Source organism: Protopterus annectens, chromosome 1.part2 (assembly GCF_019279795.1).
Source record: "Protopterus annectens isolate FY-2018-M chromosome 1.part2, PAN1.0, whole genome shotgun sequence".
Lineage (NCBI taxonomy): Eukaryota > Metazoa > Chordata > Ceratodontiformes > Protopteridae > Protopterus > Protopterus annectens.
The window spans coordinates 191,957,362-191,984,340 of NC_056727.1; positions in this window are offsets into that span (position 1 = coordinate 191,957,362).

Genomic DNA, 26,979 nt, shown 5'->3' on the forward strand with positions numbered 1-26,979 from the left:
AAGCTGCTTCAACAAAGTATTAGCTTCAGGCTGTGCACGCTTATGCATTTAGTTTATTGTACGTCTTTTATTTTTCATACTTGTTCCCCTAACAGATTTGTTTGTTTATTAATTGAATTGTACAAGTTATAGGTTAAATTAAAGCTGGGAAGAGTTGTACAATCTTTTATTGTGGTCTCATTTTTGCATGTCATAAATACCTGGCATTTTAACAGGGGTGTGTACAGTTTTCATATGCACTGTATAAGAGTAATTTTCAAATATGTCCCTAGTTATGTCCCTTTGTCCCCCCATTTTGTCTTTGTCCAGATTTCTTGTAGTGATAGGTTGTGCGGTATGCTATGGATATATTACACCTCCTGCAAATAAGCCCCTATGATGACCACTCTGATGCAATGCAGTTAACCCCACCACAAGTGGACGTGCACAAATCGCAATATGGCTAGGAGTAACAGATGTCTGCATGGTAAAATGCATGACCTTAACATGTCTGGGGTATTGGTGAGCCACAATAGGACAATACCATACTCACTGGCTTCAGACTGCTGTCCCACATCCAGACCAGAGGTACCTATGTAGTTGTGGGGGAGAGGTATTATCAGCAGACTCACATGTGTCATTGGTACAAGACGAATGCTACTTTTCTGCACATGTACAGTATGAGCTCTGATGTCCTTCACCAAAAATGTGCACTTGTATGCATTACAGAACCCCACCCACAAATGCAGTTTGACCTGACATATGCATCTAGATACACTACAGAAGCCACTATGACTGCTACAGTATTCAATTGATGTGCACTGGGGCCTTACCTGGATGCTCCTTGCCTGTTGTCTGGGTGCCACCCACCTCCACAACTTGTGTGTGTTGGCTTTACTGGCATGTGGTGGCTGCCCCAAGGTTGGCAAGGAGCTACTCCATTGGTGTAAGTGGGGCCTGCATAGCAGGACCCCCACCTGTGGCAGAACGGTCCCTGACCATGGCAGCAGCCCTTTGCTGGGCATGCCATGTCAGGTCACTCACCCAGTACCTGACCTGATCATATGTGCATCCATGGTCTTGCCTAAGTTGTGTACTCTGTGGACAAGCTCGTCCCACAGGGTGGTCCACTCCCACATTTTCTGTTGGCCACGTCCAAACATCACCTCATGGTGGTGGATTATCATCTTGGTGATGGCTGCAGTTTCAGCTGCAGTGTACACTGGCTACCTTGGAAACCGCATTTCACCTGGAAGACATAAACAGGGAAACACATCACAAAACCTCATACCTTGGTCAATGTTATTTACATAACCTGTACATCAACATTGACTAGCATTACCCACCACTTACGACCACATCATACCCTTGTCATCTATCAGCACAATATGAGCTTGCATTGTACTCCTGGTCTTGATGTGTCATGTTCCCCCTAATGAGAGCTAGTAAATTGCATAATCCACCATTTATCATTCACCTTTGTGTAGAGGCATGAGTAGCTGTATTCCTTGCAGATGGGATGTCAATGGTGCTCAGGCTTTGCTTGCGTACAGTGTGTAATGGAGCTGGGAGCATTTGCCTGAGTTCATGTAGGATGCAGACAGGGATGTTATCAGTTCCCATGGAGACATACATTTGTTGCCTTTGAATAGGCATTATAGAACTGCTCCCTGATGATGATAGGAGGGGTGTGGGTGCTGTGCATATCCACCTATACTGATGGTGGGATAGGAGAGTGATGTTTTCCCTTAAACTGTCTGCAGCGGGTTGGCTATAGCTATGCTGTGTGGGTATGTGGTGTGATTGACAACCAGTACAGGGTGGGTTGGGGTGTTGCTTCTCAGATTGAAGACATGTGTGAAGATGTCATTGTGATTGGCTTTGTGGATCTGTCCAATTTGTACTCATATGGTAATTATGTTAATTCACCTGTTACCTCATATGCTTGTTCAGACACAGGTTGACTTGCTTCCAAGTTGGTGCCTACTCCTACTTGGCCCTGTACAGCCACAATAGTGACTGATTATGTGGTTTGTGTATTGCTGCTGTCCAGCAAAGGGGATTACTCTACCTTGGTGGAGGCAGGTTTTACGAGTCAGGTATTGCTGAGTCCATACAGCTATGTAGGTGCTCATATAGCTGTTTGTAGTGGGCATGGGCATAAGGTCATAACACAGTTGGACAACTCTCTGTTTTCAACCTAATAATCATGCTTACTTTAGTATCCATGTCTGTGTCAGGGGAATGCAACAGCCAGTAGCTGTAGGAAGTTATGTCAGTTTGGTTGCACAGAAACTAAGATTATACACCTGTACAACATGTACAGCTTATTTACCTGATGTTTAGCATCTCGTGTCTGTTGTTTTGAGGCTTCCAGCTGCACCTAGTCATTCATACATGTGCACAGGTAATACCTGATATACATTTCTGTTCTATGTCAGTATGGCACACTGTATTTACACTCTTGCTGCTCAGTCATACCTCTCAACCTGTTAGAGCAGGACATCTGGAGGACGACACATGTAAATGGGGGGCAATGGCCCAAAATTAATGACACCTTATTAATATTGCTGTAACACACTTGAGTCAGTTGACAGCACAGTAGGCTTTGCATTCACAGACATACCCTGGAGTATGTCCGACGGTATGCTATTATGTTCTAATGTCAGTCTTCACAGATTTGCCAATGATTTGCTATACATCACAGAACATTATGAGTAAATGACTACAGATATGAGGCACACATATGGTCAGTATGCATAACACTTGACAGTTGAATGGTATGAGTTCAGTATATCACATGCAGTTTGACAGACACATCTGCGACAGTAGTTTACTATGCACATGCCCTGTATAGGTCTCTTAGATTTGTGAAACAAACATGTGTGTCACAGTAGTATTCACAAGTAACATGTGGCTATTTACGACATCCTACTAGCTGGCCTAGCAGTGTTACAGTCAGTATTGTTCAACAGACACTCCAGTAGTACTCATATGTGAGCTGTCCTTTCCTGGGGTGACTCATGGGCCTGAGCTGTGATCTATGTCACTCTAGACAGACCCAGATGCTATGGCCATAGGTGCAGATCAGCAATATATCAGTACAGCAAGTCTTGTTGAGACATATTGGTTCAAGTTCCTATTTCCTATTATTACATACCCCCTGCTGCATTCCATTACATGCTTACTTGTTTGACATACCATTTTTTTCAAAGTATTTTTGATTTTGCTTTTGATTTGGGTTTCTCTCTCTCTCTCTCTCTCTCTCTCTCTCTCTCTCTCTCTCTCTCTCTCTCTTTCTCTCTCTGTCTACAGATGTAAAGGTATACACCTGCTTGGCATAGGCAGCAGCTTGCCTTTTGTAGGTAATGCTCATGAGCAGGTGATGGCCTGTGCACCAATTTGTGTCCCCCACTTGCTAATTGCATGAAGAACAGCTGTGTTGTTATTCCTATAACAAATGGCATGGTAACACACTCCTATAATTGAGCAGTTAATATGGGCATTGCCCCTTTTCCTTGCCTGTGAGGTGGACATCATGGAGGTGTGTGGACAACAGCATCACAGAAGGTAGTTGGAAATACCTCTTACAACACAAAATGTGGAGACAGCCCAACAAAATCGGGGAAAAGGTTCCAGACTTAGGGACAGAATGTAAGCATTGCTGTTATACAGTTGGATTAATGCTAGTTTAACAGAGTTTGTGTGGACATGGATTTTCTGCTTGATTTTAAGTCTGACAGTGTTATGTGGTTGACATAACTCTCAACTGTAGGGCTATCCACAGAATGGCCAGAGGTTTGACTCTTATGTTTGGTCTGCTCCTGAGACAGTTTATGTCCTTGGCAAATCAGTAGCATACTCAGGGGATTGCAATCAATAAATGCTAACATCCATTTGTGTTTCTGACTTCATATCCCTCAGAAAAGATATGTGACAACAAACCCTGTAACACCAGCAACTTTTTTCAGTTTATAACAGCAATATTTCAGTTATGCCCCTGGTTTTGGGCATCTGTCCCCAAGCATGTCAAACTTTGTCCAGATGTCATGCAGTAAGAGGTTCATAGTTATGGTATATCATTATTTAGTGCCTTCATTCCTGATATCATCCCAGTGATGTAGCAGATTGCCAGACATGTTATGAAGAAAAGACCATATATATGAGGGCAAAGTCTGTACATTCTGTGGGAATCTGTACAGTTGAGAGGTATGTTAGACTGTCAAGACTGTGTAGCAGTGTAGTGTGTAAATGTTAATTGGGCTGTGTAGGGAAGGGGGTAGATGTAAGTATCATGGCTCCTCTTCTATCCAGCTGTCCATGCTGCTCCAGTTTCTGGTGGTCTATCAGTTGTGTGTGTAGGGGCAGACTGAGACATGTCCTGTACCACCTCAGGATTTCTACTACACTGTGACTTGGGGCACTATATGTAGGGGTAGTGTGTCAGTGGCAAACATGATATATTTCTTCACACAGTCGTTATACTCTAGTGTTCATTCAGCTTAACAGTATGTCACTGTGACTGTGGTGAAATTGGTTTTGGGTATGCACTGGCACACTGTTGTTTGTTTTTCATTACTGTTACATCCCTGTAATGCCTGATATATTTGCAAATGTATGTGTAATTCTCCATAGCTGATTTGGGGTAGTGTTATGTCAGTCTGACTGTAGTTTGGACGGTGCTTGGTGATATGCTTAGCAGCTCAGTGTAATTTCCCTAATGTAATGTTATGTCCAGATATGTGTAGGGTGTCCAGTTGTCTGGCTCGTATCTTTGGTCTGGTCCCCATAAGTGTTGTGTATTTATGACATATCAGTGGGATGATGTGAGGATAAAAGTCACTAACTATTGAGAAGCAACTGAGTCATGAACTTGTGCTATTTCAGTCAATATATGTTAGAACAGATGTTGTTACTGCAGCAAGTGTCTCAGGTTATCTACTCGAGAATTTCAGATATGCCTCTATTTTCATGGCTTTTTCCTCCCACTTTGTCAAGCTTGATCCAGATTAGTTGCAATAAGGGGTTCTGAGCATACCTGTCAACTGTCTGGATTTTTTCAGAATGTCCAGGTTTATTGCTCATATTTTTGGTCTGTTCCACAAATTATTTGTATTTCTCTGGTAAATCACTGTGATGATCTGAGGAGTTCTGTTAGTAAATGATGATATACATTTCAATGTCATACTTCATATCCTTCAGAAAATGTGTGCTGATACAAATCCTGCAACTCTAGCAACTTTCTACATTTATAATAGCAATATTAAACATATGACCCTAGTTTTGGCCCATTATCCCCCCATTTTGTCAGCCTTTGCCCAGATTTCTTGCACTAAGAGGTTGAGAGGTATGGTTCTGAGGTATGACTGTACTACCTGTTATGTACATACATATATATATATATATATATATATATATATATATATATATATATATATATATATTTATGGGTCTATGTTAAAACATCAAAAGTGCAGTTCATCGAACTGCACTTTCATGAACCCATTTTAGCAAAAGTGCATAACATCGAACATGAACTTTCACTAAAGTAAACAAAAAAAGTTAAAAAATGCACACAAAGAAAAATGTAAAATGTGCCCCCCACACCCCCCCTACTTTAATATTCTAACTCCGAGATCGCACTACAGTGGGGAAAAGGGAATATTCCCTTATCCCCACTGTACTGTGATCTCCACAAAAGATTTGTTAGTTGTACATCAACAGAATATGTTGATGTACAATTAACAAAACATGCAAACTGCATGTTTTTTCGTTTTTAACTTTGTTTTAGTAAAAGTGCATATTCAATGTTATACACTTTCGCTAAAGTCAGTTCGTCAGAGAGCAGTTCGATTAACTGTACTTTTAACGTTCTGACAAGGACCCATATGTGTATATATATATATATATATATATATATATATATATATATATATATATATGGGTTTGAGACTTGGCAGGGCTGATTATTTTGTTGCTAGGCAGAACAGTGGCTGATGGAGACAGAGTGATTAAAGCAGTTTTAAGTGGCTTTAAGCAGGTTTGCGTGGGTTTGTGTGTCACTAAGAGATGCCAAGATATGGGTAGCCATAGAGATACTTAATCCGTTTTGGCTTCACTTAGCATTGTGCAAACTCCCTTTCTCCCACTCACTCTCACTTACACCCGCACTAATTTCTTTAAAAGAAAAGTAAAATGGGGTGATAAGAAAGTGGTGAAAAAGGGGCATGGAGAGGGGAAAACAATATGAAAGGTAGCTAGGGATGTGCAGCACTGGTGTAGGGAAGGTCCATAGCTGTCCATTTCTTATACAGCAACAGCTGTGCACCCGTAAGGAATTTGGAGGTGAATTTGGACACTCAAACCCCAGATAGAGGGGTGAAAACAACAGAAATGTGTTTTCAACCCAATTTGACTAGATTACATGTGTCCAATGGACACGTGTGCATAATGGACTGCTATGTATGGGGGTGATATATTTTTTGGGACAGATGCCCTTTTTATTTTATGTGAGAGTGGAAAGTTGGGGAAAAGTTGTAGGTACATCCTGGGAGGTAGTTTTGGTAGGGAGACAGACAAGACAGCAGACAGGAGTGGTGTATGACACATGTTGGGGGGTAAACATCTTGGACAGGGAGTGTGGTTAGGAATCAGAGGCTCATGAGCCCCCATATGGATACAGTGGGACTGAGGTCCACACCCATGGGCAGTCACCACTGCTCCTTTATGGCCCTGAATGGCTGTGCTGGGGCTGGACAAGAGGGATGGCCTGCCCCTTGAGGTATGCCAGGCACCCTCAATATGGTGCAGCTGCCCACCCAACTCTGCTCGGATGGCGCTGCACAGCAAACCCTGGAACTGACTGCAGGTGCCAGGCTCCTGTCTGCACCTGCTCCCGGGGGGGAAAGGCCCCATCTCCTGAGATGGTTCCACCCAAAGGTGGTGCATGACCAATGGACAAGAAAGTCCTGGGTTGGGTCCCAGACATGCTGCGGTCCTGTGCCATGGCCAGATGAGGCAGGACGGGCAGATCCACTGGGATCTGCCTTCCCAAACATGCTATGGTGTTGATGTTTTACAAAATATGTTGGTTAGTCATGAATAACACATTTCAAAATTAGTTATAGCAGCATGCATGGTTGTTCACATTAACCCAAACAAATAGATTTGAAACAGTTGCATAGTAAACAGAACACATGTATAAATGGAACAACAGTATGCATTGTAACAGCATTCCAGTAACATTGATGGCAACAGGCCACCAACAATGGTATTTGAAAAAGGTATGTTAACATGCAACCAATCAAATATATGAACAATAATAGAACACAAGTCCCAACATTAGGTTTGGATAACAACATACCCGTAGTATATGAATTATAGTATTGATCCAGATGAGGGGTGGGGGGAGAGACAAAAAGTCCATTAACAACTGCTTATGGTTCTATTTTCCACCACAGTCCTGCTCAATACTGCTACTGGCATACTTCAACTGGTTTCCTATCTGTGTCCAGGATTATTGGCAGCAGTGACCACTAGCTGTGACAGCGTGACACTTGAGAGACATGTATCGAGAACATACCTCTCAACCTCTTAGAGCATGAAATCTGGACAAAGCTATAAAAAAAGTGGGACAAAGTCCCAAAAATAGGGCAATTTTAAATATTGCTCTTACAAACTTAGAAAGTTGATAGAATAACAGGTTTTGCATTTGCATTGATTTTCCAAAGGATACGCAGTCTGAAACTTAAATGTCTATCATTATTTTCTAACTTCAGTCTTTAATAATTTGCCACTAATTTGCCATAAAACCACAACTTTATGAAAAGCGGACAATAAATCTGAGGCAAAATTCTGGACAGTCTGCAAAAATCTGTATAGTTGAGAGGTATGATTTGGAAAGTGGCATATTGTATGTACCTAACCTGCTGTCATTTGCAGGCATGTGGTGAGACAGTTGAACAGTTGTACACAGTTTATTAGTATACCCTTCATACAGCTACTACCAACATTTCCTTATCTGTAAAACCTGGGGAGAAAACATCCTTTGGCACTATTCCTTGTGTGTAGATATGCACATATCTTAGTACCACTCCCTGGATTTGAACCGTGTCTGTGTGTGCAAAATTAACAACAAAGCTATTTCTCATTACACTGAGCTACTGGGGAAAAGCTGTTTTTTTCTTTACTAGTTTCTGCCTAATAGTCTCTTGGTTAGACAGTCTGAACTTGTAATCCTGTGATGCATGCAAGACAGATAGTTATTGTACCGGGCATTAATCCTTTGGATTACTACAATCTGGGAAGTAAAGGATAACACAAGGCAATGCTGCATGGAACACACTTTGATACTTCACACATTACTATTCAGGGTTCAGAGCTTAGTGCAGTATATATTTCACATTTCATTTATATCTTGTTTTACAGCTCCACCATCTACAGTTTTTCTAAACAGCTGTTTCACAGAACAACATCGGTCAATGTATGCTGTCACAGCCATATTTGCTGTGAAGAACCTGTATACATTTTATATGTCTACAACAACATACCAGAGTTGCAGGGATCTTTATTGCACATAAATATTAGTCAGACAAACTTTTTTATTTATTCAGTTAACACAGTAACAGTATACCTAATAGCAGTAAGCAATGTACTCCTTCTTAGCTATTTTCACAATATACTGTAAAATAGATTTGTACTCACCAGCCTGTTGGTGCAGCCTCAGCAGTCTGTCAGTGTGGGCTTCAACATTACTAGCCCTCTCTGCTGCAGCTATAGGGGAGAAAAACAAACATTATGCATACCTGTCTATACATTCTCAGGCTAGTATTTGCTACAAATTACTTGATAGTGATACTTACTCACTACAGGAGCATTCCATGCCCATGCATCTTGGATCCACTTGGCCAAGAGTGCCCCCTTCCTCTGCTTTAGGTCAACATAGTGATGCCGTACCTGCTCACCAGTTCGGGGGATGCCAGTAGCACTGGTGAGATCATGTGAGAGATGGTCCCAGACCTCTGCTTTGTATTGTGAGCCCTGGTGCTGGTCCTGCAGCAGTCTCTCCTCATGGTTTTCTACAAGGAGTCCAGCCATGAGCCTGGACTCCTGAATGCTCCAGCGCTTCTCCCAAAACACTCACCTCCACCTACACCAGCCATAGTACTTGCACAGATGGACTATAACAGATTCTGGCTGTAGTCCCATCTGTACCATTTAAATAAGGTGATATTCCCACCCTTTGCTGTCATTGAACCATTATGAATATGCTAAGCTCTGCTAAGCAGTGCACAAATCTGCTAAGCTGAGTTGAACAGTGCTTAAAAGGGTGTATGCTGAGCACTGCTTAACAGTGCACAAATCCGCTTAGCTGAGCTACCTGCTGCTTAGCATTCACGTCTAAGCAATGGTTGCACCTAAGCATAGCTGAACATTGATAACCATTGCTCATGTTTCATTTTTTAAAAATATCAGAATAATGACTTCATTTAGTCAGTGTATGATTTACTTTAAATGACATCCCCCTATGTGCTTTCATTACATTACCAAGGGGTGTGACTATACTGTATGGTACACTTGTGTATACGTGGGTGGCTTCATATGTTATATGCACTCACATTTCCATTTTATACCAGCTACACTACTCTGGTGGATAAAAAACAGTTACTACATAATTTAAATTGAAAATAATAATTTTAACACTGCTTTCCCATATAAAAATAACTTGTCTGCTTTGGTATTCGAACCATGAATGCCTACGTATAAAGCCAGGACACTAACCACTACACTATCTTGCTTTGGCAATTGCAATTGTATATTTTTATTTATCGCGTATGGGATGTTTAAGCAAAGCGGCATGGAGGGACATAACGCGCACACCTGCTCAGCTAAGCTTAAACTTTCCTTAGTATGGAAAAAATATATATTATTTCTGGCCTTCCACAGCTTTCCTGCTCTAGGAGGTTGACAGTTATGGGAGGCAGGCATCTGGGCATTCTGCAAAAACCTGTTGAGTTGACGGCTATGGCCATATGGCACTTTCACATGGCAGACATTTCTGTTTCAGTCTTCATACCCTGCATGAAGTCCTTGCTACTGCAAACCTTTTATTTTGTCAGGTTTCAGGTTTGTCAGTGCAGTATTTAAAACATGTCATTATTTTTGTGGCTTTGTACCCCCATTATTTATGGTTTTGTACTGCTTTCTTGCTCTAGGAGGGTGATATGTATGTGAGGCAGGCATCTGGGCATTTTGCAGCCACCTGTACAATTAACAGCTATGGCCATACTGCACTTTTACAATACTGGGTGTGTGTGACAGAACCTGTCACACACACCCTGTATTTCCTTACAAATGTACTATCTATTTCAGTGTCTGCAAACACTGACATAGCTATTTTATTAGCTGTCAGTATCTGCGGACACTGACAGCACTTGGACAGTGCTGTACGGCACTTTTACAATGCAGGGGGTATGTGAAAGAACCTGTCACACACCTCCTGCATAGTTTCTTGCTCCCCTAGCTATTTCAGTGCCTGCAGACACTGAAATACTTTTGAAAGGGCAGTGCAGTACTTTCTGAGTGCAGGGGGCATGTTCAATGTCCGTGCACTACTTAAACATGCCCCCTGCACTCATTCACTGTCCATGTCCATTTAGCCTTAACAGCAGCGCACCTTCATGAATACACAAGGTGCGCTGCTGTTAATGCCAATGCTACATGGACACGAACTACTCGATACAGATCTGATTAAGTAAGTGACAAAAACATATTGTGGATGCTGCTATCATTAATGTATTTTGCAGAGCCTTTACTGCTGCAATAAAACAATTTTGTGAAGATTTGCCTGCTTGTGCTTACTTGGTGACATTCTAAGTGCTGAAGGATTGTGTTACTGGTTTTGCACGGCACTTTATCTTCTTTTTTGTGATTACTCCATACAGGAATAACATTATTCCTGCACGGAGTTTATTGAATCCAAGGGTATGTCTTTCTTAACCTCAACAGTCCACTTTGTCATCTTTATAACTCTTTTGGCCATAAGGTGCACATTTTTGTGGTTTTTGGGGACTACTACTTCCTTCTGCAACAGGGGAGCCATTTTCCCCCTGAGCTAGGGCTAACCCTGTTGTAAGAATGTTTCTGTGTCCTCTGGATTCTACGCTATCTTTTTCATGTACTGGGACTGGTGCTTACACCAAGATTTGTCACTTTTTTATCTTGGGACCTGTGTGCCTAGTTGTCTTTTTCTTATTTTTAAACTACCTTTCTCCATGATAAATCAATACCATCTTGATGTGATTTTGTAAAAATAGGGTCTACCACATGCAGGTGCTCACCAAGACTTGAGGATGAATTCATTTCCAACAAAACTTCTCTCCTTTTCTTTCTGTTTCAGAACTCTCACTAATAGCATCAACAAAAAAGGGTATAATAATAATAGTATAACTTCTCTTATTTCTCTATCAGTATGACATAGGCTGCATAAGACATTAGAAAGCAGAGCCAACTCCTTTGCAGTAGATTTAATGTGAAAGATTTAGGTGCATGCAGTGATTTGGTGTCCAAGCTACATACTGTATATGACTTTATAAAATAGTTCTATCTCACTGAGTCAAACTCCTATTCTTTATCTATCATTAAGGAAGTTGTTAGAGAAGATGTCAGCACAGATCCATCACATGTGAAAGACAAAATATGAATCATGAGTAAAAGACAATAAAAAAGCATTCTACTCTAAGTCAAATATGGACAGACATAGCACCAAACCAATGAAATGGATAATAAATTTAAATGAAATCAAAGTAAACATATCAGATGAGAGACTTATGAGACCTGTTCTAGTCAGCAGTATCAGGACCAAGTCCAACAACAAAAGGATGCTATCACATTGTGGTAAGACAGTGCCATAAGGAAAATCACTCTTAATGTCTTTACCATGTTTAATGTTTGCATAGCAGCTAGAACAGATACAGTAATATACACATCTAAATGGCACTTGTATATTATTCAACAAGTATGAAATGCCCATAGAAAATTAAAACAAAACCTAATGCAATAGTCTAAAAAGTTCTTCACAAAACATGTTTATACAGTTCATAGGCCATAAATGAGAAAACTTAATTTCCCAGAGAAACTAATATGCAAGTCTGAGGGGTGATGTGTGCTGCCACCCCAGGCAGAAAGTGTTAAGGGGCATGATCAGGAAATTGAGTTCCTGCAAGCAGTGATGTGCTGAATTCGGTGCATTTCTCTTGACATTCAGAAATGTCACTGCAGAAATGCATTGACTTTAGCACTTTAGCTCTTTGAGTGCAGTGATCTGTAGCAAGCCATTTGTTATAAATGTAGCAAGCAGCTTGCTACAGTTTAAAAGTAACAGAAATCCTGGTAGCAGCAGACTAGGGCAGTGGACCTTTTCCTTTTTCATCTTCAGTTGAAAATCTGAGGGAAATGGGTGCCAGACTGGGGACTGGCACTGGGTGTTAGATTGGGGACTGGCAACTGGTGTTAGATTGGAGTCTGGCTCTGATGGCTAGATTTGGGGTTGGCACCTATTGCTAGACTGGGGATTGGCTCAGGGTACTAGATTGGGGGAGTGCACTGGATACTAAATTAGGGACTGGCACAGGGTACTAGATTGGGGGCTGGCACTGGGTGCTAGATGAGACAGCTATAGCTTTGTTGAGCAGAGAGGAAAGCAGTGATGGAGAAGCTAATACTGATGGAAGCAAAACTGTACTACAAGAATAAAAACAAAGAAAAAAAGAGGCTAACAGTTAAACAAGGTTAACACAAAAGAACACACTTTTCAAAATTTAAAACATAATCATCTACTATATGTTCCTAACTCTTATAAAATGCTGCTAAATACATATGGCAGGCAAACACAATGTTTTATTTATCCTAGGATGGACTGCAGTCCTTAGAGTTGATAATTCAAAGCTTTTCTCATTAAAAGAGTACTCATACCTTAACACATCTTCATGTGTACTACATGAATTGAAATTAATAAATATATACCAGGAAAAAATAAGTTTGGATATTTAGCAGTTTGAGCATTGCGCTTTCATAAAGAAAACAGAGACTGTGACACCTGTATTAAAGAATGATTAGATACATTCATAATTAACAATATTTGGTAGTTAGTTACAATACAAATTGAGATTCAAGAGGTACCTTAAGCCCAGTAGGCAAACAAGTAAGTTTTATGGGAAATCTACAGATATTGTGTCACATGACTAAGGTAAATGAAATAAAAAGAAATACGGAGCAGAGTTCACCTACATGGTGTTAATAGATAAAACTCTGCTGAGCAGAGGTTTACCTAGAAGCCCAGGTTCTGGAGGAGCTGGTGTGGAGTTAGGAGTAAGATGCTTGTTCACCTGTCCGTAGAAGGAGAATAAGGAGGACACATGATTAGGCTGCATCAGATATACTGAAACACTGATAGTAAGAACATCCAATGCTGTATATCAGAAACACTGATAGTCAGGGCTTCAGATCTGGTATAAAAGAAACACTGATAGTCAGGGCTTCAGATCTGGTATAAAAGAAACACTGATAGTCAGGGCATCAGATCTGGTATAAAAGAAACACTGATAGTCAGGGCATCAGATCTGGTATAAAAGAAACACTGATAGTCAGGGCATCAGATCTGGTATAAAAGAAACACTGATAGTCAGGGCATCAGATCTGGTATAAAAGAAACACTGATAGTCAGGGCATCAGGTGTTGCATGCCAGAAACATTGACAGTAAGGGCTTCAGATATTGTATACCAGAAACAGTGATAGTCAAGGGCATCGGATGTTGTATGATAGTAAGGCCATCAGATGTTATGTGTGGTGGCTACGGCATAGTGAACCACTTTACTGCAAAGGAATGCCTGGTTTCACTGCAAATACCAGTACATACCCACCAGTAATACAGCACGTAATATGCTGGGCTTAGAGCATTCTTATACCATGCATTCTCTTTCTCTCTCTCTCTCTCTCTCTTTGTGCAGTTATCTTCTATTCAAGATTTTGGGAATAAGGCAACAACAATGCAATGGCATACTGTAAACAAGAGAAATGTCACTAGTCAAATCAGATAATCAGTGGCAATGAAAAATAGAGAGGGACATAGAAAGCAAATTGTATAGGGATAGAGAAAGTACATTGTATACAATTAGAGGTGCGATCTAAAAGATTAGGAATATGCACAATGCTTGGAAATGAGGTGGAAACAGTATGGTCCTGACAAATGCACCCAGTTGGAAATAAGTTAGGGACAAGACATTAAGTTACACTGAACATATGGGAAACACCAGTAATTGAACCTGTGTTTATTTTATACATAGGAAAGATGAGTGCAGTATTCCATGGTAAATGTATCACCACAGTCCATGAACTTTTACTTCAGTAATGTTAGCTTTACTATGCACATAGGGCTCCTTCTACACTGTAAACTGAGGCAAAGGCAAGAGAACACTGTCTATCAATAGGAGAATGAAGGGTCAGTTTTAAGTAGTAGTCAGAAATGTGGCAGGTTATTATATCCCCACTCATCCCTTCAGCTCCTTATCTATAGCTTCGTTTAAGGGCACATCTTGAATCAGTTCTAGGCCATTTGGTGGAAAAATAAGAGAATGACTTACAAAATTTATATTTAACAAGCTTCTGCTTGCCTAGGCTTGTCAATAGTTCAAGTCACACTCCTTTCACAAGACAGAACAGCCAGAAATCATTTAAACTCCTGCTTCATGTGTACCAGAATAAAGGGAAGGAATGTTTTCTCCCTTCTATGAGTTTCATCAGATAATAATGTGCAGAGCTCACAGTGAGCCCAACAAGCATATCACCTATATTCATAGTGCTAATCAGATGTCACCAGCAAAGTTCATGATTGGATGTTTGTGGTTGCCGCTTTACATTTTATCATATAGACATGCACTATTTCGGGCAGTTATCTCACACCGACTGTTTAAACCGAGATCTTATTTATAAAGCAAACAGGCTTTGAACCTTGCAATTTTTATTTATTTGCCTATTTTTTTCTTTTTTGGTAACCCTGAGATAATTTTGTTGCTTTGATTTGCATCACAGTTCTTAGACTGTACTACATCAGGCTTTCATGTGATCCTCAGTAAAGTTGTGGGCATTCATATAAAGGAAAGATAAGAATAGTCGTGGATTACACAAAATAAAGTAATAAAGTCTCTTGTTTAACATACAAGTACACATGGTTAATGTAAAAAGTTGAACAAATGTTGTACATTTTTGGGTTGGGAGGGTGGCCTAATGGTTAAGGTGTTTGCCTTGCAAACACAAAGTGCAGCATTTGAGTCTCACAAGGGATAATTGGGTAAGCTTAAAATGGCTTGCAAGGGCAGTTAACTTGGTAAGAATCTATGAATGTTGATGCAGCACCCAGACCTCTGTCTGCACACTGAATGATTTTGTGGAACTTGTTTAACTGAAGTTTTAAAGTTCAACCTTGAATCCTTTAAATGTTAAGTATTGGATCATGGCTAGTTAAAAATATCATATGAAAAAGTGAATGACAATACATTTACAACACAGATTTTTCAGCGACTGGTGAGTGCCTAAAGTTGACCTAACAAGACTGCTGACTATAGGATGGGCAGGCATTGAGCCAAACTGTGTGTAGTAAATGCAGCAAATGAACTAAATTAAAAGGTAGAAAAATCACAGTGGGTCACAGAAGTAGAATTAGTAATAGAATAGACTAAGGAGTTGTACGCTCGGAATATGAACATTAAAAAATATATATGTAATCAGCAACTGTTGTAAAGGCACACACTCAGGAAAGAGCATCCCCTATCAAATTCCAAACATTGACAGTGTTTTTCTTTATGTATTGTCATCTCACAGATGTGTAAACTGCATAGTTTTGAAATGCAAGCAAAGGTAAGAGACATGGATAATTTCCTTTGCAGTGATACAAACCAAGGCCTACACAAATTATACTGTGACTGTCCTAACAGAAACATTAATATGGAGTTTGAACTATTGGTTATCTCATCATAGCACCCCCAATCTACCACAGACTGCTGGTGCATTGCCTTCACAAATAAGTCCATATTACAATTATGTAGGACTGTAGTATCAAACACTTAAGAAGCATAATTTTGGAGTAAGATCAGTGTTTCACTCACAATTTCTCCATATGAGTACAGTGCTCTGATTTTTATTTAGTTCAAGTTTTAGCAATGGTTCTTAAATGCATATGTCTTGTTTATCATTATCATCATCATATCAGGCTCCTTATACCATTGCCTGCAGGTTGCCTGCCTGATTTTCTAGTTTCATTTTATTTCTGCACACTGATTTCATGTCTGCACACTGATTTCATGTCTACTACTTACCGTTTATAGGGTTGCCATCTTTTCATGTCCCCAGAGTGAAACATTTTTTATGGAATTATTGGCTTTTGCATGACAAACAAAACCCAAAACCAGTGCACAGGACTGGTCCACACTTTTTTTCTGAATAAAAGCTCTCTGTTGTACAGTTTGAGTTGCTTCCTGTTATTTGATATAATATTAAGGTGTTCCAGAGAAAAAAATAATTGTTTTGTGTAGCTGTTACATGAAGCTTTGGAAATAATTTTTGTCCTAAAAATCTCTGGACATTTGTCATGATTTTACAAGGCACAACTGCCCAAATAAGGATTGTCATGCATGAAAAGGAACAGGTGGTAAACTTACCTGTGTCATGATGTTTATTTCTGACCTCCCCTCACCCCTTCTTCTGTAAGACCTATGCTATCAATAATCTCACGGGACACCAAGAGTAAAAATGCTACTGTCGTTTCCCTCATTTTGGTAAGACAAACTATCTCCAGTTTTCCAGAGTTCACCCTCATCATTATGTGCATCCTGATTTCCAAACTCATCATTATGAAGTAGCCATTGGGAATTCTAAATTGATTCCTAAAGTAACACTGAAGTCTTAAAGTTAAAAAAATGATCACTATCACTGGTTCTTTGCTCACTGTGCTGTGACAAATTGCTGCCCTTTTTTACACTAGTCAGTCTGGGCTGACATTGATGATGTAATACAGTGATGTGCTTGAATTTGGCACTCAACTCCATTACATGTTATTACTCAGAGTCCTAATCTGTCAATATTGCATCAGGACAATGTAGGGATGATTCCCAAATGCAGGACAATATATTTCTGGATGCAGAAAAATAAATAATTCAAAACATGATAGTGGTACATGTTTGAAGTTATAAGAGAGTAAGCAATTATACACTAATGCAGTGAACAAAAACATCAAGCAGTCTAAGCTCAATCACATCATAGTCTGCTTGTGTTATGAAAAGTATCATCATGGTTCATTAGTGGTAAATCATATTACATTTTTAGCTTCATACCATTTGTCCAAACCAGATATTAAATGGTATCCTATTTTTTTATGTAGTTGTCCGTAAATAACTGATTGAAGCCTCAGCACATTAAAGAGGTCATTCAAACATACTCAGTGCAGCTCTAGATTTAGTGACATATGCACATTCATGAGCTCAGAACATTTTCCTTTATAACCTCCTTCAGTGTAGTTACCAAGCTTTTGTTAATGACTTAAGCACATGAAAAAATATCACTCTGCAAAAACAAATAATCACATACAAGAAACTTGATTGCCCTAAAGAGATTTAAAGAATTGGCTAAATAAACAGGGAAATGAAATGTAGTAAATAACATTATGAAGAACAAATAAATGATTATGACTTTTTTGAAATGTGTGAAGCTATTCAAGATGTAGCTTCATATTTAGCTTTAAGAATCTAAATAGAACAAGGAGGTAATGTACTACAAGGTACAACAGAAGGATGTAGTTGTGGGATTCAAACCTGAGTTTGTTTCTACTCTGTGTAATGAACTAAAGCAAGTAGTTTTAAATAAGATGAGAGAAAAAACTCATGAAAGTTGTAAAAATAAGGTTTAAACTTCTACACCATCCATATCTTTTCAAATGGCCACTGTTTTTTTTTCATAGAAATCTGTCTGATGGTTTAATCTGACTCCTTCTTGGTTAACAATTTTCTGTACCTTCTCTTTCAACAGAAACAAACTGAAAAATTCAAAACTCTTCTGCCAAATCTTCTTGTGCAATATAAGTGAAATAAGTAATAATTAGAAAAACACTCCTTATTAATACTTTAGCTTGAAGTATACATACAGAGCATGGAGGAATGTGTTTTATACTTTTACAAAACCTTCATAAAGACATCTCAACCTTGATCTTATTTTTTTCTCCCTTGTTCCCTTGTTCTTACTTTGTTTTTTTGTTTTTTTTTTTTGTGTTTTTAGCATACCACTTGCCTGGCACGCTCCGTCCTGTGGTGCAATTCTTAGAATAATAATTAACAAGTTCTCATTAATTTCAGATCAAACAATACAACTTAATGAAGTCAAAACCAGTCAATGTGATCCCTTTAAGTTAGGTGTGTGCTTTTCTTGCACCTCGTGGCTCCTCATCTGCTAAGGCAGTTATGAGCTAAGTTGGTCATAAAGGTTTGCCTAACATTGAGTCAAGGACAGTTAATGGATGCTGAAGCACAAACAAAACTGCTCTAAGCATGTCAGTCAAGAGTAACCTGCAGCAAAAACATCAACATGCGGGCTAGAGTTCTGACATTCCTGCAGGGTCTGTACGCCTCACCAGTGAATGTTTAAAGTCAATATCCCCTTCTGCGTCTGAGCCCTTTTGCTATCTGATGAGACAGGGTAATTTAGATCTGACTGAACTGAACTGTGACTAAAGTATTGCTTAAAAGGCAGTATTTGAGTGCTTTTATTTGTGCTTGTGTGTGTGTGTGTGTGTGTGTGTGTGTGTGTGTGTGTGTGTGTGTGTGTGTGTGTGTGTCTATATTTTACCAACAACACTAAGGCGTCTATTACAAAAATATCACCGAGAACATTTAATTTTAAGATTACATAAACTTTGAAATCAAGCAACAATTATAATGACAGAAAAAGTTGGTTCTGAATGAAATATCTGTTCTTACAGACTTTTGGTACTAATGAGGTCTTATTGTCCTATTCTAGGTAACAAAACTTAAAAGGAAGAAATATTTCATTATTTTTACTTCTTTCATAGATCCCTAAGGCTGTGGTTTTCCAAAATATGGATCAACTTTATAGCCTTGCATCACTGTGTTGATTAATCTGGTTACTGGATTAGAAAAAACACTTTTATTAGATTTTTGACTAAAATTATGAGAGGTCATCTTCTTTTCTCTCTCTCTTTTATCTGCTATAACATTTTATGTTTTGTGCTCCAAACCATTTAGTCATAAATGGGAATGGATTTGCAAGTCGAAAATTGTTCCCTGCTAAGCTTATTGCAGGAAGTAAATGAAAATTTGTAATGATTAGCTATACTAATATTTACAATTTAGGCTAACAGAAGAAACACGCTGAAGCAGATAAAAAAATCTCAGGCACAAATGTATTTGGAAGCAGGGCTCTTACTGTTACAATACATGTTAAATATAATAAGGCAGATCTACAAAAATGGAAAAAGAAGTGACAGCAAACAGATATGGAGATACTTTCTAAAAAAAACACAAGTGTTTAAATTGGACAAGTCTGTACGCCACAGTTAAAGACTTGTACTTTTCAGTGAAGTCACTGAAGGATGAAAACGACACATGCTTGATTTTTTGTCAAAACATATTCATCTGTTTCTGAGTACCTCAGACATGATCATATTAAATAGCATGGAGCTCCATCCATAAATAACAAATATGGGCACATTTCTATTTGTAATATTCTAATACATTTGTGTGCATTTGTAGCAAAATGTTTAGTGCTTACTTGGAGATCAACTAAATATAATACCAGCTGCATCAATGGCTCTCATCAGAGAAAGAAATGAGAGCAGTATAACTTAACAAAAGCACTGTTGACAGTGGCGAAATAAAACAAAAATGAATGATGCTAGGATATCCACATGCTTTGTGTGTGTTTGTAGCTGTTCACATTTTGCATATCAGTGAACATGCCACAGTAATTGTATAATGTTCCTCTCCAGCATAAATCAACAGTTTTCTATTTGGAATTTGTACAGAATAATTTCTTAGCTGCTAAGTATTTTTCTTCTAAGTTACTAGTTTATGCTGCACCATATTATAATACTGAAGTGGACATTATCTGAAGGAATGACTAAACAGAAAATGCATTAATATTAAAAAATCCTTTTACATAGTTTTGCATAATATATATATATATATATATATATATATATATATATATATATATATATATATATATAGCCTTTAGCATTTAGAATTACTGATGGCTACAAGGCAACTGTTGTCAATCAGAAGAGAGTAAAACAGCTAGAAAGTAGACTGTAAGCGGTTTGCTGAAATAAAACTAATCAAACCACCGACTCAGTACACTGATTTAACTGAAACATGACTGTGCACTGTTAGGTTGTTCAGAACACATTTTAAGCAATAAATAAGCTAATAATTATTACAGCACTCAACTTTCCTCACTTGTCTAGAGGAAAACAGTTTTTAGTACTTAATAAATAAGCACCTATCCAGGCATGTCTAAGGGTCAACTCCCGGTGTTTTCTCCTGTCTACCTGATGAATCTGGGCATCTTAGGGCAATGCAGCAATTGCTTCATGTACACAGACAACCCTCTCCTCCTATTATCCAACACTACAACCTGTGAGAGATGCACTTATAGAGCCAAACTGGAAGCAAAGCTTTCTTCACCCTAGACTGGACTAGACAGTCTAGAGGAGAAGGTAAACACTTGCACAACACCACACTCATCCCTCAAAACCTACACTACCAAAACACAAACATAGAAACACAAAACACACACCTACATTCATGGATGCTCTCAAAAAATATCTACTCAAGCAACAGGGACCTCCAAAGCAGAAACGCAAGCAACCTCCACCTCCAAACACACCCCAAATGACACATAGCCCACAAACTCAGTGTGCCACTCAACCACAGCCCATAAGGCATAACAACGTACCCAACACTCTAGTCATAGGTGACTCTATAGTCAGGCACACTGATGTTCCACTCACCAGGCTAAACAAGGAGAAAGTTACTGTCAGCACACTCCTACCTCTCACTTGTCCACAATTAAAAAATAAGTCCCCCAGGCAGTGGCCCACCTCCCAGCCAGTGAGGGCTGTCTACAAGCGAGTGGGCCCCAGTCTTTCATGGACCGGACCATCAGCTGACCATCAGTTGAAAAAACTGCTGTAAACTATAACAGTTTTTATATAGATAATAAAGAATAATATGAGAAATCTCAAAATGGAGTACAAGTCAGTGAGCAGATCATCATATGAATAAGGTGAAGGGGTAAACAGGGATTGCAAGATAGCTAGATCAGGTGTCAGGAAGATGGGGGATAAAGTGAATAAGAATGAGGATAAGGGCAACAATTGGTATTATTATGGAAAGTGAGATGGATGCTGGTGGACGTATCATGATAAACACTCTATTTTAGATTGGATAATAGGTTCAGACTCTAGAAAACACATTAACGGTGGAACCTACCCCAGCTTCCTAAGTGACCACCTGCCAGCATATACTCATAGAATTATCAAGCATCATTCTAATACCCATCAACTCAAAATTATCCCAATGACCAGGGCATAGTATCTCACTAAGCATAACACAGATATATTCAACACTATCCTAAAGTCATTTAACTGGTCCATTCTAAACACTCCCCCACAAGAAGAATCTGTGACAACCTTTAATAATTTATTTTAAGACTCTAAATAGACTTGCCACTCTGTGAAAAAAAAGAGTAAAAGCAACCCATTCCTCCTGGCTCTAAAGCGAAAGCAAAACCATAATGCATACTAGAGACAATGCTTGGAAAAAACAGCTTAACCTAAAAACTCCAAAAATTAACTTTGTAACCAAGCTAAAAACAAGTGAACAAGAACAAAACACTATTTTACTCATCCCACAAATATTCTGGTCCTCAATACCTTTTCTGCTGTCCTGACTTGAAAAAAGACCCATGCCCCTCACAAAACTGCCCTCCCCTTGAAATAGCTACAAAATGTAATACCTAGTTTATGGGAAGCATAGCTGCTCTCACCAACAGCACCAACACATTCCCCTACCTAATCCTGGAACATATCACATATCGCCCCCATCTGCACCCTCCTGACTAATGAAAAGCAGGAGTCTAATCAATCTTTGGTCAGATATGCTAACAAACTTACCCTAAAACCTGAATCAACAGCTACCATGTAAAACAAAACTGCTATTCAAACTTAAATCATGCTCCATGGCTGTACGTTATCTTCCACCAGAATACATTAAGATGGTTGCAGAAGCCATATTCTACCTAATAAGTAGCTTAATTTTCAGATCCATACAGGAATCTTATGTACCATCCATTTGGAAAATATCATTCCACTCCATAAGGGGAGTGATTTCAACAGATGCTATTAATTTCCAGCCTATTACTATCCTGTTACCTCTCTCAAAAGTCCTTGAAAAAAGTGTCCGTCAGCAATGTCTTCACCATCTCTTCATAGAGCAGCTCCTAACCAGTACTCAGCATGGATTCTTCCGAGGACATACTACAAATGCTGCACTATTATCCTTTATGGATAATAGAAAACAAAAGCATGGATTCTGGAAATCTTATGTCTTCCCCATTAATAGATCTCCCCAATGCTGTTGACACCATTTTACCTAATAAACTTCAACAAATGATTTGTTTTGCCATGTCCCGTCTCTTCCTACATTGGTTTAAAAGAAGCATATCTGTCTGACAGCAATCTACCAAATAGCAGCATACCTTCCAATCGGTTTACAATCAACATTTCAAATGCCATTATGCAAACTTTGATTGTTGCAAAGTAGTTTTCAAAGTCTCGAAATGCCAATTTGAAATATATTGAACCCACAACAGCGAATGCTAGTGTGCATTTGCTGTTGTGAGATCGACATAATGATTGGAGATCTCACTACTGTGGGGATTGGGAACTTTGCCCTTTAACTCATTGAAGTGTGATCTTGAAGTTGTAATATATACTGTAAGTAACAGGGGTGTGGGGGGCACAGCCCTGAAACATGGGGAGTGCAGGGGTGCTTCCCCCCTGCAAAATCTGTGTTGAACATCATCGGATATTCAGGTAAGTTCAAAAATGTCAACAATTTGAATTAACAATTTTCATGTTTCCTTTGATTGGTCAATGGTGTTAGTTTTGACAATGTTTTTATGAGTAAGTAACTACTTGTAAAAATGTTGTCAAAATGTTGATAGTAAACCCTTCTAATCTTACCTCCCTATTACCACTAGTGTACCACAAGTTTCATTTCTTGACTCCCTTCTCTTTAACATTTTCATCAATGACCTTCACACCACACTTTTGCTAAGAATCACTTATTATTATTATTATGCTGATGACTTGACACTGATATAATAATCAGACAATTTGGCACATCTTCTGCACATCACACAATAAGGATTTACCTCTGTTTCTGTTGAAAACTGGCTTCACAATGTCCAACTACTGCTTAACCCTAACAAAAAATACCACTATTCCTCCCCAAAATAAATAAAGCTTTAAAATCTTCTCACTAAATAATACAGGGATAGAAGTGGCATCAAAACAAAATGACAACCTTACGTGTGAGCTCCGCATGCAAAATAATGTATAAACAAAATCAAAAAAGTAGGAAGGTTAGATAGACAAAAAACATTTCCTTACTAATTGCACAAAAGCCACCCTAGAAATTGATCTTCTTCCCTTTCTCATATGGTGCTCTTATCCTTACCAACCAACAGGCCACTGTTAAAGTTAAACTCAAACTATGCTATCATGTGTGCCAATAAACAATATTGCACACATCACTGCACAGCCCTGATTATCTTGAACTGCACATTGATTTTGTACAACTAGCAATGGCCCACAATATCGTACATAAACCCCTGAACTGCCCAGCATTCAACTCTGTTTTACCTACCTCTCACACAAATAGACACCAACATTCACATGAAAGTTCCTCAACATCTATAAATCTCAGTCAACTGGAAACAGTCTCAACTCTTGCTCAGTAATCAAATGTGCAAGTCTCTTTCACAGAATATTAGATTAGCAAACAGCCATCCTTTCTTTATACAATTTCTAAAAAAAATAATTATTAAACTATTGGCTCTGTTCATGGTCCATGCCTAGCTGAACTGTATCATTCCTTATAACCACTATGATTCACTGCCCTCACGAAACTCTCCTTGCATTCCTTATCACCACTACGACCACCACTGTGATTCACTGCCCTCACTACCCTCTCCTCCTTTTCTTGTTCTATATCTATAAACTATAAGCAATAATTTACAAAAACTGCTGTTACAGCCTTAGATAATTAGGTTTACCTAGTGATTATTGAAAATATTATGCTTCAAACTTAAATTGTAAATTGTATTTATCTTTTCTTCTTTTCATTTCAATATTTGTATTTTGTTATCTCTGTTTGCTACACTGTAAATAACTGATCATACATTTTATCAAGATAGTTTGTAATGTAGATGTGTAAATTTGAGCTTTTCTTTCTGGCCCTCCACTAAAGATGGGCCTTTGTGACCCATATATAGTTGTTCTGGTAAATACATTTCAATAAATAAATAAATAAATAAACTAGTCTATCATTACAACCCAGATGTCCATAAAATATACGTCAAATTACATATACATATACTATATAGTACAATTTTAAGCAGTCCATCATATCACATAATTAGTTTCCCTGTCCCTGGCTCCAGCAAACCCATTCCATTCAGTTTTAATCAATCATAAGCATTGCCCCAACCAAAGTTGCTCCTCCCATAACATTTATTGACGACGAGCCAGATGCCTGCTCTTATAGCAATATTCTGGATAAACTAATCTACAAGCAAATGTTAAATTAGAATCAATGGTATTACATTGTTGCAAACAAGCAACATGGATTCCATCCGAGCTGCAGTGCATTAACACGATTATATATTTCAACTACCCGAAACTATAGCAATGTGGAAAACAGACTACTCACAGGTGTCATTTTCTTGGAATTTAAATGTGCCTTTGAAACTGTGTAAAATCAGTTACTATGTCAACAATTGGAAATATAATGGTTCCAAAACTACATCAACAACAGGAAACACCATAGCAGTACACCTTAAAAATTTTATCACAAAGACAGGTTATAAAACAAAAAAGTTCCATGTGGCTCAATTTTGGGATGTCTGCTATTCTCTCTATTTATCAATACCCTATCTCAAAATCTTCCAAACATCATTTGCATTCTGTGCACAGATGAGATTGTGTTTACAAGGTGGCATGAATCACCAAATACATTAAATAAGCAATTACAAGAGGAATTTGTCCAGATATGGAATTCATTTATTTCTAACACTCTGTCTTGTAGCTGTCTTCTATGTTTATATGCTGTTTTAAGCTACTAAATCTCTTTTCATTTTGTTTTGTTTTGCTTTTTAAAACTTTAATGCTGTCTAATCAGTGTCACTGCTCTGTGGTTTTGGTTTCAGTCTTGACCACAGTCCTTGTCTGTGTGGAGTTTATGTGTTCTCTTCATGTCTTGAGGGTTTTCTCAAGGTATGCTAGCTTTTTAAGACCTGAAAAAATATGCTGGTCAGTTGGTTACTCCAAATGTTGGCTCCTTGTATGTACCGTTGCCATTGTTGCCTGTGTCATGTTTGAAAGAAGTCTGTAGATCAGCACATTTATCTGATTAATGATGTTAAACATAAGTAATCTGCGGTGGTGCAGCGGTAGCATTGTTGCCTCACAGCAAGAGGTTCTCCTGTTTGATTCTCAGCTAGTATGCAGGGAGTGCCTTCTATGTGGAGTCTGCATGTCCTCCCCGTGGGTTGAGTGGCATTCCAAAAGATGTGTGAATGGGCGTGCCTTCGTTGAAGGTTGGGCATCGAGCTGGCAACTCGGCACTGTGAAAATCTACTGCCAATCATTAGCAGACCGAAGTTCCGCTGTGGCGACCCCTAACTGGGAAAAGACAACAACAATGATGTTAAACATAAAATAAATAAAACTCTGAGTGTTTGATGGAGTATTCATCCAGTAGAGCATATGCATACATCAACTATATTAACATATAATAACAAACAAGACTGCAATACTGATCCTCCCAAAATAAACAGTCAACGAAATATGTCACCAACAAGTTTTAGTGATGTCTGACAGCATCAAAGATACAAATTACCTTAATGGCCCTTTGGCCTCTTGGCTTTGATCAACAGATTGTCCAAGATTTTCCACAGTTAAAGTACTTGTTGAAATACCCCTTTTGTTATTTCACAAAAATGATATTACAGTAGCAACTGAAGCCAATGGGACACGCTTGGTAATGTAATCAATTTCTGTGCTCTTGTAATATACTTACAATCAATTTCTATGCTGTCATAAGGCTTTTATAAGCAATAGTTAAAAATACACCATAAGAGAATAGCACGAGAGGTTGTTACTATCTCTGGTGAGGTACTTTTACAAAAGTTTTATATTATTACACAGGGCTGTTGTCTAGATATTTTAAACTGTGAAGTAACTTACAGAGGCTTGTCTTGACAGTTTTATTTTGTCAGATACAAGGGTGCAGCTAGGATTTTTAGAATTTTGTACATTTTCCTGAATGTACCACTCCCCTGCTGTAGCCGTAGTCCCATCACTGAGACATTGTACGTTTCTGGAAAGCATACCTTTTTCGCACTTGAGAAAATGATACTCATAAGCAAAAAAATACAGACATTCTGAAAAAAGCTATTTAACAAAACGTGTAACTTAATAAAATAAAAACAAGTTTTCTAGCACATCTCGTTGGGAAACAAATGATTCCAGAACAATGTACATGCCAGGCCATACCTAGAGCATGCAAGGCTAAAGTCTTGGTCAGAAGAAATGAATCTCATGACCTGAGAAGGAGTTGCATATTTATTTATTTATTGATTTTTACATTTGTTTA